Raw genomic sequence first — 13,744 nt, forward strand, 5'->3', positions numbered from 1 at the left:
TCAGGGATCGTCATCTCCACCCGCTAAAAGGCCTCAGAAAGATTTATAGAATAAACAAAACATGCAAAATGACTGATTCTTGGACTAAGTATAGCTTGGTGTTTCCCAACCCACTCCTGGAGGTACATCTAACCAGTTGGGTTTTCAAGATTACCATAATGAATATTCATGAGATTGATTTGTATGCATTGGATACCCAGGGCATGCAAATTTATCTCATGCATATTCATTGTGGAAATCTTGAAAACTGGCTGGCTAGGTGAACGTCCAGGAGATGTAATGTGGGGCCAGTCATGGGATGGCTCCGAGACTGGCCTCACTCACCCCAGGACGCCTCATCATCTGCAAGGAGCTCCGACGCAGCCTTGGGGATCACGGCCTGCCGCTGTTGCCTTCTTTAGTCGCGCGTGTGTCTCAACCCCCTATGAAGACCTCACGGTGGGAAATAGACTAGTGGCGCCCGGTGATGATGTCAGCATGGCGGGGTATTTAAAACCCTGCTGCACTCCCAGCTGGTGCCTCAGCGACAGGTCCCTTGCCATGCCTTGCCAGCAGGGCATGTTCCTCACCCGTCTTATCTTCTCCAGCCTTGCCTCATCCAGCTTGCCCTTTCCTTGCTTCACCCTTCGCCCTGCCTTGCTCCAGACCTTCCTGCCCTTCTCCTCAGACCGACCTCCATGCTTGACCTTTGCCTGGATACCAATGCTGCTGGATCTCCGCTTGGCCTGACCTTGGCCTGGTTGTTGACTCCACCATACCGCTCTCCTCGGGACCCTGGCCTAATTCCTGCTGGCCTTATTACCCAAGGGCTCAACCTGCAGGGGAAAAGGCTGGTAAAGGTGAAGCCTAGCTCCTGACCGGGTGTGAGCAAGTCTGCCTGCTGTTGGTGGGGGCTGATCTGGTTTATTAGCCAGACAGCGCCAGTCTCAGCACAGCTGAAGGTCTCAAACCCTGTGACAGGAGAGCTTTGGGAAACACCGACATAGTTCATGAATATTGATTGTAGATCTCTTGAAAAGCAGACTTATTTATGGACATCAAAAATCATCATTGAAGAGCCCTGTTATGCCACTCATAGGCCAATGCAATAAAATGCATTCAGCAGAGCACACAGTTTCACCTGTAGGTGTGCACCCATTTTTTGATTGTACACTTTATTGCCAGTGCACAAGGAGTATTCTGCTCAAAACAATGGTTATACCACACTGTGCATTTCAGTTAGCGCCCTCACATGTAAATTCCATACTAATGAGGGCATTAGCTATTTTCTCAAGTGCAGAGAGGGGAGCTGGCATAGCTCTTATTTTCCTAGTGCTGGAAGTTTTACTGCTGGTCAGAGGTGGAGTAAAATTTCTAGTGCTAGTGTCAGAAGCTCTTCTCCCCTGGAAAAACAAATCTGCGGGCATGGGGGGAAAGGTTGCTAGCCTGTCCCCTCTGGCTAGTCTGAAAAGAACCAGCTCAGCACTGACTGTGTCTCCTCCATCACCAGCGGCTCCCAAAAGATTGTGCTCTTTAGTCCTCTGATCAGAGCAAGGCTGAACATTTCTCCAGAGCTTCTATTGCAAGCGGAATAAGTAGCCACTGGGATCTAAGTTGCTCTTGGGAACCGAGCAAAATCTTCACTTTGCCGTAAAGTGGATATTGGAAAGAAGGGTTTGGGAGGGGGATGGGGATGGGGAAAATCAGAATATAGCAGGGTTGGCTTATTTTCAGCCAAAGTGGAAGGAAGAATGAAGGACGGATTTGCCTGCGATTCAGATCCTCTCAAGGGGGGGGGGGGGGGGTAACCGATCTGTTCTGTGGTGCCTTTCAGAGCCATCCTGCTTGGGAATGGGAATGGGCAGAGCTGAGTTCTTGGAAATATTTGTTAAACCCATCCCTCTGTCTTCCCCACGTCGTGGCATGCGGGAGGGCTCCAGCAGCATCCCGGCTTGTGTCTCGTGGAGGTCTCATTCCTATCTCCACACTGATGGATCCAGCCCACTCTGCTCACCCTGAGTTAAAACGTGCATTCAGCCTGTGCTGCGCGCACATTTTAAACACCCCCCCGATGGATCAGCATGGCAATAGCTTACTGCATAGGGAATTAAAAAATAAAAGTAGTTTGTGCATTAAAGCAGTGCACTGAAATTCATTGGAGTTTCCTAACACTCAGCTTTCTGCATCGGCCTGTCAGTGAGTATACGGAACTCTTGTCCCAGTGCCTAAACAGGTGCCCTGAGATATAATTTCTTTTTTTTTTTTTGTGTTTTGACTCTGCAGTTTCCTCCTGCTCCTTTGTACTTCCAGCTCAGTCAGAACCAGGGCTGGGATTTGGTGCCAAGAGTAGTCAGGACAGGAAAATACCTATAGCACCTGAACGGAATCCGCTTTGAAGTGGCTGAAAGCTGGAACATACATCAAATCCCATAAATAAAATAAAATAAATACCCAGGAACTTTCCCTCCCCAACATACACAGAAACTGATGTTCTGTTGTGTAAATGGATTTGCAAATGAGATGGTGTGCGCAAAAACACCAAAGAACTCATTATGGTATTTGCAGATTTTAGCGTTTGGTATTTTTATGTGACCTATTTTTTGCTTGTGAACCTGTTTATAAAACTTATGCAAAATTGCTATTGAGCTGAGAAATCATGCAAATCAGCTCATTAATGATTTGGAAAATGATGCAGATTGGCAATTTTCTGTGAGGGTGGTGCACTTAAAATAATTTGCAGAAAAGCTAGCAATTTCTCAATAATGCTTTTTGCACAGACGTCCTCGCAGTAGACATTTGCATATTATAAAAATGGCCTGGACCCACAAGAAAAATATTTTGCGGTGTCAGGCCATTCCCACTGAGAGTTCTGTGGGTTAGCACATTGGCCCTCATTGTAGCGATTTTTTTTTCTGTGCCAGGGGCCCTGCACCAGGGCTCTTCCCAGAACCATGCAATCATAGACCTGAATCTGCCCACTAGGTGTCATCGTTCAGCAGTGACCCTCTCCCTTTTCCCAGAGTGAGGTGATTGCTGCCTTTGCAGCATCCCTGGCCCTAAGGAACCCAGGGAGTACAAGACCCAAGTTGGGGACTGAGCCAGGGACCTTCCACATATCAGAGCACACTACTGCCACTGAGCCATTGGGCTGGCCCTAATGTTTATTTTAAACACCTTATAAATATAAACTGAAATACAAGTTAATTCCCATTCTTTTCCTCTCATTGGTTTAGAATTGCCCTCTCCCCCCCGCCCCCCAGGGTGGCATGGCTGTGCATCACCAGGAATTCTTGCCAGTGCCACCCTGGCCAGTGGATGCTGTCATCTTCCTTCCCTCTCCTGGATATAGTGTTTTGCCTCTACAGTGTACTTGACACCAGCTGGCCTTGTTGGACAGGAGACTCCCATCCTGCAGTGTATAGGGCTCTCAGTTGCTTAATTTTGTGTATGTAGCCCTGTCCCAGGAATATCACTTTAAGGCGACTCCATGTCGTTGGGTCCAAGATATAATTGAGCAGTGTGAGAGAAGGATCCAGATCCTTTCCTCAGAGAGTAAAGGTGGGAGCCTACAGTGAGAGAAGAGAGTAATCAGTGTGGAGAAGCTTGCTGCTGACTAACTCCCTGGCAGTGCTGCTACGGATTCCAGAGGAGGAGGATTACACCCCTATAAAGTAATAAATTTCATATTTTGGAAGGCACATTACGTGTTTATGAACCAGGAGACACGAGTAAAGAGGTCCTCTGAGTTTCAGAATTTCAGAAGCAAACACCTGATAAAGGTTAAAGGGTGTATTTAAAGTATTTTGTATTCAGATGCTTGAATCAAACATAAACAGCATGCTTGTCTCAACTCTTGCCCACATACACCCCAAGGAAGAAAGTTTGGCCATTCCAACACCCCTTCACTTAGCTACAGCAAGGCTAGCGTGTGTGAGGCTTTGTGCTTTCAGTTGCTTCACACCCAGCTTGTGTTACAATATTCCATAGGACTTATATAAGAAAATCTCCTACTCTTTCTTTTGAAAAACAAATAAAATCAAAACCTGGCTATTCAGCCAAGTATTCCCCTGAATTCTGCAACTCTCCTATCTTACTGCTGGTTACCTTCCCTTAACTATGAAAAGTGTTTTATTTTATTATGTAGCAAAACACTACTTCACTCCCCAATACCTATAAAAAATAAAATGCTGTACAATTGGCGCTCTCACAGGCCATGTATTAACCATTGTCAAAGGTTAATACACGGACTGTCAGTGCAACAATTGTACAACATTTTATTGATTACCAATATTCTTTTGATCAGTTAAAATGGATGATTGTTGAGCAGATTCTGAACTCAGTGTATGGGGGTGATCCTTATGCACAGCTGAATTATTGAAAACAGTTTTGTATTTATACGCTGAGCACTTTTGTCATCTAAGGATTTAAATGATGAATTAGATTGGACATCACTTTTATGATTGGACGATGTAGGACTCTGAATGAACTGTTATTGGCTGTTTCCAGGTCACATGATACTGTTTAAATAGACGCCAGTTATAGAGCTTTTGAAGGCAACTACTAGAAATGCTAGAATGCTGTTTATCTGCCAGAGTGAAGTGGTTTTCCTCTGATGAAGGATTATCATTTGAAATGCGGCCATGTCGGGTTTGACATTAGAGAGCAGGACATTCCTTAGGTTTATATTTGAAGCGGGACAGCTTCAAAGATAAACTTAAGTATTGCCAACAACTCATTTTAAGAATTTAAAACTTACTTTTGATTGCATTTATAAAAGATTTTAATATGCATTTTGGATAAAAACTTTTCTAAAAAATATAAACATTTAACTGTATAAAAGAAGGTGATTAGTTGGTTAATAATTAAGTATAAGAGCCATGGTAAACATGGATGGTACTGTATTTGGTTATGTATGAAAGCCATGCCTTTCATTTTAAATGTTTTTTTTTTCATTCAGTTAATGCATATATTTATTTATTTATTTTTAGATTTTTATATACCGGTGTTCCTATATGAAATAAAGATCACATCGGTTTACATTGAAACAGAACATGAAAATTGCCAAAAGGCATTACATAGAACAAGGTTATGAAACTTGGAACAGTGTACATAAGTTCAAAATTTAACAATAACGTTGTAACATTGATGACCAAAAGATAAAGGAGAAAAAAAAAAAAAAGACTTAAACAATTAAGTTGACAGGTCTTATTGAGCATAAAAATTATAACGTATAAGTGAGAAAGTCTCAAGTGTCCTGCAGCAAGAGATTAGATACCGAAGTAGGTAGTGGTATGGAAAATGGGGGTTTGTGAAGAAGATATGTTCTTGCTGGTTGGAGGGGAAAAAAATGATGATCATGGTCCTGGAAAAGCTTGGCTAAAGAGCCAGGTTTTAAGTTTTTTTTTGAATGAAGAGTGGCAGAACTCAAGCCGAATGTCTGGTGGGAGCGCATTCCATTGAATGGGGCCTGCTGTAGATATGGCACGTTTATGATGCGAGGATTTTGTTGAAGGTACATAGAGTGTGCCTTTATATGCTCCTCTGATGGGTCTAGAGGAGGAGTGAGGGCGTAGTTGGTTACATAATTGAAGAGGAGAGATATTGTGAATGGATTTATGAATTACGGTGAGTACTTTATATAGGATCCTTTGCTTTATAGGCAGCCAGTGGAGGAGCTTGAGAATGGGGGTGATGTGATCTCTTTTATTCGTATTGGTAAGGATTCTGGCTGCAGAGTTCTGTAGCATTTGGAGGGGTTTGATGGATGAATATGGAAGGCCAAAGAGAAGCGAATTGCAATAGTCGACTTTTGATAGAATAATGGCTTGTAGGACCATCCGAAAATCGTTGAAATAAAGAAGAGGCTTCAATTTTTTTAAGACTTGTAACTTATAAAAACAGTCTTTGGTGGTTGTGCTTATGAATTTTTTAAAATTGAGCTGATTGTCTAGCATGATACCTAGATCTCGAACATGAGGTGAGCGATTTAATATGGGAGTGGATGAGTTGAGTAGGTCAGCTGGGTTTAGAAGTTTGATGTTGATGTCTTGATTGATGATTAGGATCTCAGTTTTGTTGTTGTTAAGAATGAGGCAAAGGCTGGAGAGAAGATGATTGATCTGTTGCAAACAATTGTTCCAGTGAGCCAAGGTTTTTTGTAAGGATTCTGAGATTGGGATGAGTATCTGGATGTCATCCGCGTAGAGATAGTGAGTTAGGTTTAGTTTAGTAAGTAGATGACATAGAGGTAAGAGGTAAATGTTGAAGAGGGTAGGGGAAAGGGAGGAACCCTGAGGGACCCCCCGGTTGGAAGGGATCGGTTGTGATTCTTTGTTGTTAATCTTTACTTTGAATTGTCTATTTGCTAGGAAGGATTTGAACCAGCTGAAGACTGTTCCTTTAATGCCTATATCTGCCAGACATTTTAATAGAGATGAATGGTTGACAGTGTCAAAGGCTGCAGAGAGATCTAGTAGTATCAAAAGATGTGGTTGTTTTTTGTCCATATTAGATAGAATAGAATCGGTAAGAGAGATAAGGAGAGATTCAGTGCTTAACGATTTCCGAAAGCCATACTGGGAAGATACAAGAATGTTGTTTTCTTCCAAATATTCAGATAGTTGTTTATTGACTATCTTTTCCATAATTTTGGCGATCAATGGCAGATTAGCTATTGGGCGGAAGTTAGCTGGATCTGTGGTTGGAAGGTTAGGTTTTTTAAGTAGAGGTTTGAGAATGGCTAATTTAAGTTGGTCAGGAACTAGACCCTGGGAGAGAGAGCAGTTAATGATGTCTGCAATTGGTTTTGATATGGAGTTTCTTATTGCGATGAGAAGGTTAGTAGGAATTGTGTCTAAGGGATGAGATGACGGTTTCATTTTTTTAAGTATGTTTTCTATCTCAAGTGCTGAAGTGGTCTCGAAAGTTTCCAGCGTTGTATTTAGTTGAGGTGAGGTAATGTGAGGGAAAGGGGGATATGAAAAAGATGATGAGAAAGAGATAGTCAGTTTGTCAATTTTATCCTTAAAGTATTCTGCTAGTTCTGATGCTTTGTTGAGTGCTTGATCATCAGGAATGGTAGGAGGTGATGGTTTAGTGAGAGCTGAAACGTAGGAGAAAAGTGCTTTTGAATCAAATATGAAATGATGTATTTTTTTTGAGAAAAAATCTCTCTTTGTTCTCAGTATGGTGATCCTATAAGCATTGAGGGAGGTTTTATAAATAGCTAATGTTGTGGGGGATGGGTTTCTCCTCCAAGTGTGTTCTTTATTTCTTAGCTCTTGTTTAAGCAGCTTCAGTTCTGGGGTGAACCAGGGTTTCCTGTTGTCTGGCGAAGGTTGTACTACTTTTGTGATGGAAGGGCAGGTAATGTCTGCGATCTTTTTGGTGATGTTGCACCATGAGGTGGTGGCTGTAGATGCGTTGGAGAGATCGAGATGTAATAATTCATTAGTGAACTGATTGATGAGAAGGTCTGTAGAACAAGGTTTCCTGAATTGAATAGTGTTTTTTGGGAACGAAAGTGGAGGATGTTGTGAAAGCTTGAAGGTCGTGTTGATGATTTGATGGTCCGACCAAGGGACAGGTGAACATGTGATTGTATTTGTGTTTGAGATGCACTGATTAATGAAAATAAGGTCTAAAGTGTGACCTGCTTTGTGGGTAGGGGCTTTTATAATTTGTGTGAAGCCCATGTAGTTGAGAGCCGAGAGTAGGGTAACACAATTTGGGGATTGTGGTGAAGCATCGACATGTAAGTTGAAATCACCCAGTAAGATGGCAGGTTTGTCTGGGTTGAAGTATTTGGCAGAGAGTTCAATGACTGGTGAAGGGTCAGAATCTAAAGATCCTGGTGGAGCGTAGATTAGGCCAATTTGTAAATGATCAGATTTAAAGAAAGAGAGCTCTAATTTTGATGTGGTATATGAATGTTGTAAAGATATTCTTAGGCCTTTCTTGGCTGCGAGAAGCAGACCTCCTCCCTTTCTTTTGATTCTAGGTATGGAGAATAAATCATAAAGCTGAGTTGGTAGTTGATTTAACAGAGCTAAATCTGAAGGTTTAAACCACGTTTCTGTGATTGCACAGATATCTGGGTTTACTTCAGTAAGGTAGTCGTTTAAGATATGAGTTTTTTTTGAAAGTGATTGAGCATTGAATAGAGTAAGAGATAACAGAGAAAGGCCGAGGAATTGTGTGATTGGTGAAATCATTATTGGAATTAGCCTTTGATGACGGTTGTAGTGTTGTGGGAGAGGCTTAGTTTGATGTTTACGTTGATTCTTGATGATTGGTATGGAGTATTCGCCATGGCAAACATGATGATGTATAGGGATAGGGAAACCAAGAAGCATGTTGATCTGTTTGTGTGGTATAGAGAGAATATTAGAGGCTTACTCGAGTGCTCCAAAGAAGATGAAGATTCAAGGGCCAGTAAACTGGCTTATTATTGACCCGAAGCTGGCTTTAGGATCAGGGAACACTATCTGTTGAGGTTCCAGGGTTTGTGGAGATTTTGGATTACAATTTCAATTTGTTTTCCTGTTGATGAATAAAGCTTGGGATCTATTCTCGTCTCCCTTACACGAATCAGCTGACTTGAATCTTGTTGCCAATGTAATTTATAGATTTAAAGATGATATGCTGAATTCTAATCAAGGTATGAAAGGTATATATAACCACAAGGTTTTTTTTTGTAGGTAGAGGAGAGTGAAGTAGTGTTTTGCTATTAAGTTTTACACTCCTTGAGTGGAGAACTATTATTTTATGTGCCATGTTTACTTGTCTTATTACTAGGTATCCTTCCTATACTATGAATTCAGGGTGCACACCATGTATTGCTACCTATTCAGTTTTGCATTGTTCAGTTCCCAGTTTTATGTTCTTAGGTCCCCCTTCCTTCACTCTGTACTGCAATTCACATCTTTCTTTAAAATCCACCTTGTGTCTTTCCTAGGAAAAGGTGAATATGAAATGGAAATGAATAAATTAAGAGAAGAGGCTAGGGGGTCTGAGCCAAACACTGAAAGAGCTCCTGGACATGTTCATTGCCACTGGTGGTTCAGGGTACAGATGTGGTAATAACACTCCTGGAGTCACTTCTGTCGGTGGGGATTCAGATCCATATTTATTTAGTATAATTTCTTACTTGCCTGTACATTATTAAGCTCCAGGTGATGTAGAATTTAACAGTGATAAAAACAATTAAAAACACATAAGATTAAAACTAAGCTCACCTACACTGATACAAACACAGACAGCAGATATCATGCCACTTCATCGTACCCACACTAAACCCACATCCAGAGATCTGTCAAATACACATTCATTTTAAATTTCTGATATTGCACAAAAATATTCCAGTGCTCTCTAAACCTTACATTCAATTTAACGCTTCTCTAAATAAAATTGTTTTAAAAGATTCATCTGCAAGTCATGGAGGAGGATATTTTGTGAATAGTATAAAACCATTGTAAGTGCTACTGTTTGGAAGAAGGATGGAAAATATCAAATAGATAAATCCTATTGTGAACTTTGTAAATAGAAACAGCCAAGTTGGGAATGGCACCACTGCGTAGCTAACCTTTTGATAAAATCTAACAAGATTTGAATTTCATTTCTTCCTGAGGAGGGTGCATGTTACTTGTTTTCCTGCCACCCGAGGTTCACTGCACCATTTGTTTGATCTAACAATTTATATAGCCATGTCAGAAATCTTACCAATAGATGGCTATATATGAAATACAGCATTTTCCAAAAATGCATATGCAGTCTGACAACTAGAGCCCTTCATTTTCAGTTAAAAACTAATGGCCAATTTTTAAAAGTGCTGCGATCACAAAATCGCCAGGATACGTGCATGTATATTGCCGACGTGTGCACATGTTATATTGAGTAGCCGGTAGTTTGCGTATGTATGATTGCACGTACAAACATGCGTGTATCGGGGGCGGACACCAGAAATACGGTCGTTTGATGTATATTATAAGGGCTGCAGTGCTTATGAAAGGGTGCTTTCAGGCACACACACACGCGCGTATATTTGCTACTGCACATTTATGCGAGCCAGTGCAAACTTTTCATTTTTGCTCGGGTGTTTTCTGTTGGTTAGCCTCCTCGCTGTGGACACAGGAGTAGGGAAGAAGGTGGGAGGGAATGTTTCTGTGACACCCTGGAACTTACTGGTGGAGGCTGGGAAAGTTAGGTTACAACCCATGGCTAGCAGGTTTTGAATGCAGGCTTGAAAAGGGTAAGGCAGGGAATCAGATTTTCATGTATGCACTGGTGCTTTAAGTATTACATTGGGACGAGACAGATACAGGAGGCTAGAATTCAGTGTTGTACCTACAGCTGTTGAGAGGGATAGTCATAATTGGTGTATCTTTTCAACATTATGATTACAATAGCTGCATGGGTACTCAGATCGATATGGCTCAAAAGAGAAAAAGAGAGGAGTAGAAGAAGAATGCAGAGGAGGAGGTACCCCTTACACAGAGTTTACAGGACTCAGACACAGTTTCTGGATCTGTCCGAGGAGAAAGTATAGCACAGGTTCCGATTTAACAAGGAAACCATACAGTACCTATGCCAACTGTTAGAGCCAGAACTACAACCTACCACTCAAAGGGGCCATGCCTTGCCAGTGCACATCAAGGTCACTACTGCCCTGGCCTTTTTCACTGCCAACACCTTCGAAACGCCTCTAGGGGTCACATCTGGAATCACTCAGTCTGCCACCTCTAGGTGTCCAGAGCAGGTCCTGGCTGCCTTGCTCAGGAAAACACAACACTTTATATCCTTCCCTTGCAAAAGACAGGAGCAACACCAAATAATGAAAGATTTCTAGCAAATCGCACACATCCCCTCGGTCTTGGGAGCTATCGATTGCACTCACATCCCCATAAGGGCACCAGTAGGAGAAGAGGCCATATACCACAACTGCAAGGGCTTCCACTCTCTAAACATGTAAGTGGTCTGCAATGCCAAGGGCATCATCATGAATGTGGTGCCTCGGTTTCCAGGATCCATTCAAAATGCCTACATTTTCTCACAATCAAGAATTCATGACCACTTCCAGCAAGGACACATCACTGGGGGATGGCTTCTAGGTAGGAAGGCACCGACCACTTCTAACATATACCCATTTCACTGCTTCCTTTTGTCTCCTTTATATTTAGGTTGCCACTGCAGGGCTGATCCAAACTAGCCCTATGAGCTGTGCCACTATAAACCCAGAAGGTATATATAACCCTGATTTTCTCTGTCTTCTCCCACAGGTGGCAGAGGCTATCCACTGAAAACCTGATCCCCATTGCCATTCCTGGTACTGCAGCTGAGTGTCGCTACAACAGGGCACACCGCAAGACCAGGGTTGTCATAGAGAGAATCTTTGGCTTACTTAATACACGCTTCCACTGTCTGGACAGATCTGAAATTCTGTTTAAAGGATTCAGTGCGGCTTAGATGCTACAATATTTTTTTAGTGTGATATTATCGGCAGTGAAGGTAGATGTTTAAATTCTTTGAAGATCTTTTTGCCGCGATAAATGGTGGTTACTTGTCGCAAAACTTGAATACTACATCGATCTGCCGTTCATTGTAGTTTAAATGTTGAAGGTGAACTACTTATCCCGGTGCTGTTGGGTGGAATAAGCAAAAGAATGTTTGTTGAAGATCCCTGCCACCCAAACTTGATCTAAACAATACCATATTTTTGGTTTTTGTATCTTAGAATTGATAATTCCCCTGAAGCAGCCTTGTTGAGCGAGGTGAAACTTGGGCCCTAGTTGGGACTTTGCGCTTAAGGAGATATCTTGTTCCTTATGAAGATCTATGTTCAGAATGTAAATTTGAGAGACATTGTCCAAATAAAGTTCCTCATATAAGACCCTTCGTTTTGAATTAGAGCTCTGGTTGTCCTTTCCAGGATGTATTAAGGAGTTGAATTGGAACCTGGTCTCTTCCTGGAAGAATGGGTTTTTGAGAAAATTTAGTGATTAGCATAGTATTGTTTAAGTTTTATTTTATGTATGAATGTGGACGTGTGATTGGTTACATGTGATATGTTATGGCATTCCTTATTTTTTCTGTTTTGTTTTGTATGTCTATATTTGTGTGAGGTGTCTCATATTTTTTTCATTACAATATTGTATTTGAAAAAAATTCATATATATTTATGTTCTTGGTTGTTTATATAAAATTGAATGTTGTGATAAAATTAATGTATAAATTGTTTAAAATAACTAAATAAACATTTTTGTTCTATGTATGTATTAGATTTTGTTTGAAATTGATTTTATACTTAACCTTTGTATTTGTTGCGCGTCCTGGCTGCGTCGGCACCGCAGCCAGCCCTACTCACCTCGCGCTTCCTTCCACCAACTCCAGTTTTCCCCCTCCTTGGCGTCCGCGGCCAGCTCCCATTGCCCGCATTGCTCCCAGGCGTCCCCAGGCCCGTCGAGGCCTTCCAGCTCTCAGCGCTCCTCATGCCGGGGCTCAGCATTCTCCATGGCGTCGGTCCCGCCCCTAGGCATGTGCGCGGGAGCCATGCTTCCCTTTAAAGGGCCAAGCGTGGGAACTCAGTCTGCGGTACCCGGAGATGACATCACATAGCTCTGGTATATAAGGCGAGGCTCTTCCCACAAAGCCTCGCCTTGGCAATCGGGTTGCACCATTGATGTGATAGTTTGCCTCTGTTTCAAGTGTTTTCTGTTCCAGTGTCTCCTGTTCCAGCATCTTCAGCCCCAGCATCTCCTTGTTCCTGAATCCTTCCCAGGTAGTACCTATCCGGACTGACTTCTTGGTATTGACCACTGCCTGCCTGACCATTCTCTTGTCTGCCGCCTGGAACTGACCACTGCCTGCCTGACCATTCTACTGTCTGCCGCCTGGAACCGACGTTTGCTTGCCTTGACTACTCACGGACAGATTCTGGTATTGACCCCCCCCCCCACCTTTGGCTGACCTTTTCTGGACTGATACTCTGGCTCTGACCCTTGAGCTTCACTCAGACACTCTCTTCTGGCCCCCTGTGACCATTGGACCAACATATTTGGATAACAACCATGTCTACCACGTGGCTAGACCTGCAGGCACTGCCTGTCTCATCTAGAGGACCTCCCTGAACTGTTGTCACCCTGAGGTCTCCGGAGCTTCCGGTTCAGGTCTAGCTCATCCACTCTGCATCAGCTGCGCATCCTTGCTCGTGGTGGACACACCTCTCCAATACCTCTCCGGGAAACCACTGGAGGCCCACCTAAGTCCAGGCGGTCCAGGTACCCAAGGGCTCAACCTGCAGAAACCCCAGACTGTTATTGGCGAAGCTCCAGCGAGCCTCTGTCTCTTGTGTGCTCCGCCTCCTGGTGGCAGGCGCTCTCTGAGTCCGACCAGAGGGCCGTACCAATCCTGCACCAGGCCAAGGGTCCACCTCCAGCGCAACAGTATTAATAAGATATTTTTGTAGGGAAGTATTTTATCTTTAGCCAATTATTTTTTTCTTACTAGATTTCAATTACCCCAATATTGACTGGATAAATGTAACATCAGGATATGCTAGAGACATAAAATTCCTGGATGGAATAAACGACTGCTTCATGGAGCAATTGGTTCAGAAACTAACGCGAGGGGAGCTATTTTAGATCTAATTTTCAGTGGAGTGCAGGATTTGGTTAGAGGGTAACAGTGTAGGGCCACTTGGAAATAGTGATCATAACATGATCAAATTTGAACTAATGACTGGAAGGGGGACAATATGTAAATCTACAAC

This window comes from Rhinatrema bivittatum, chromosome 9 (genome assembly GCF_901001135.1).
Source record: "Rhinatrema bivittatum chromosome 9, aRhiBiv1.1, whole genome shotgun sequence".
Classification (NCBI taxonomy): Eukaryota; Metazoa; Chordata; class Amphibia; order Gymnophiona; family Rhinatrematidae; genus Rhinatrema; species Rhinatrema bivittatum.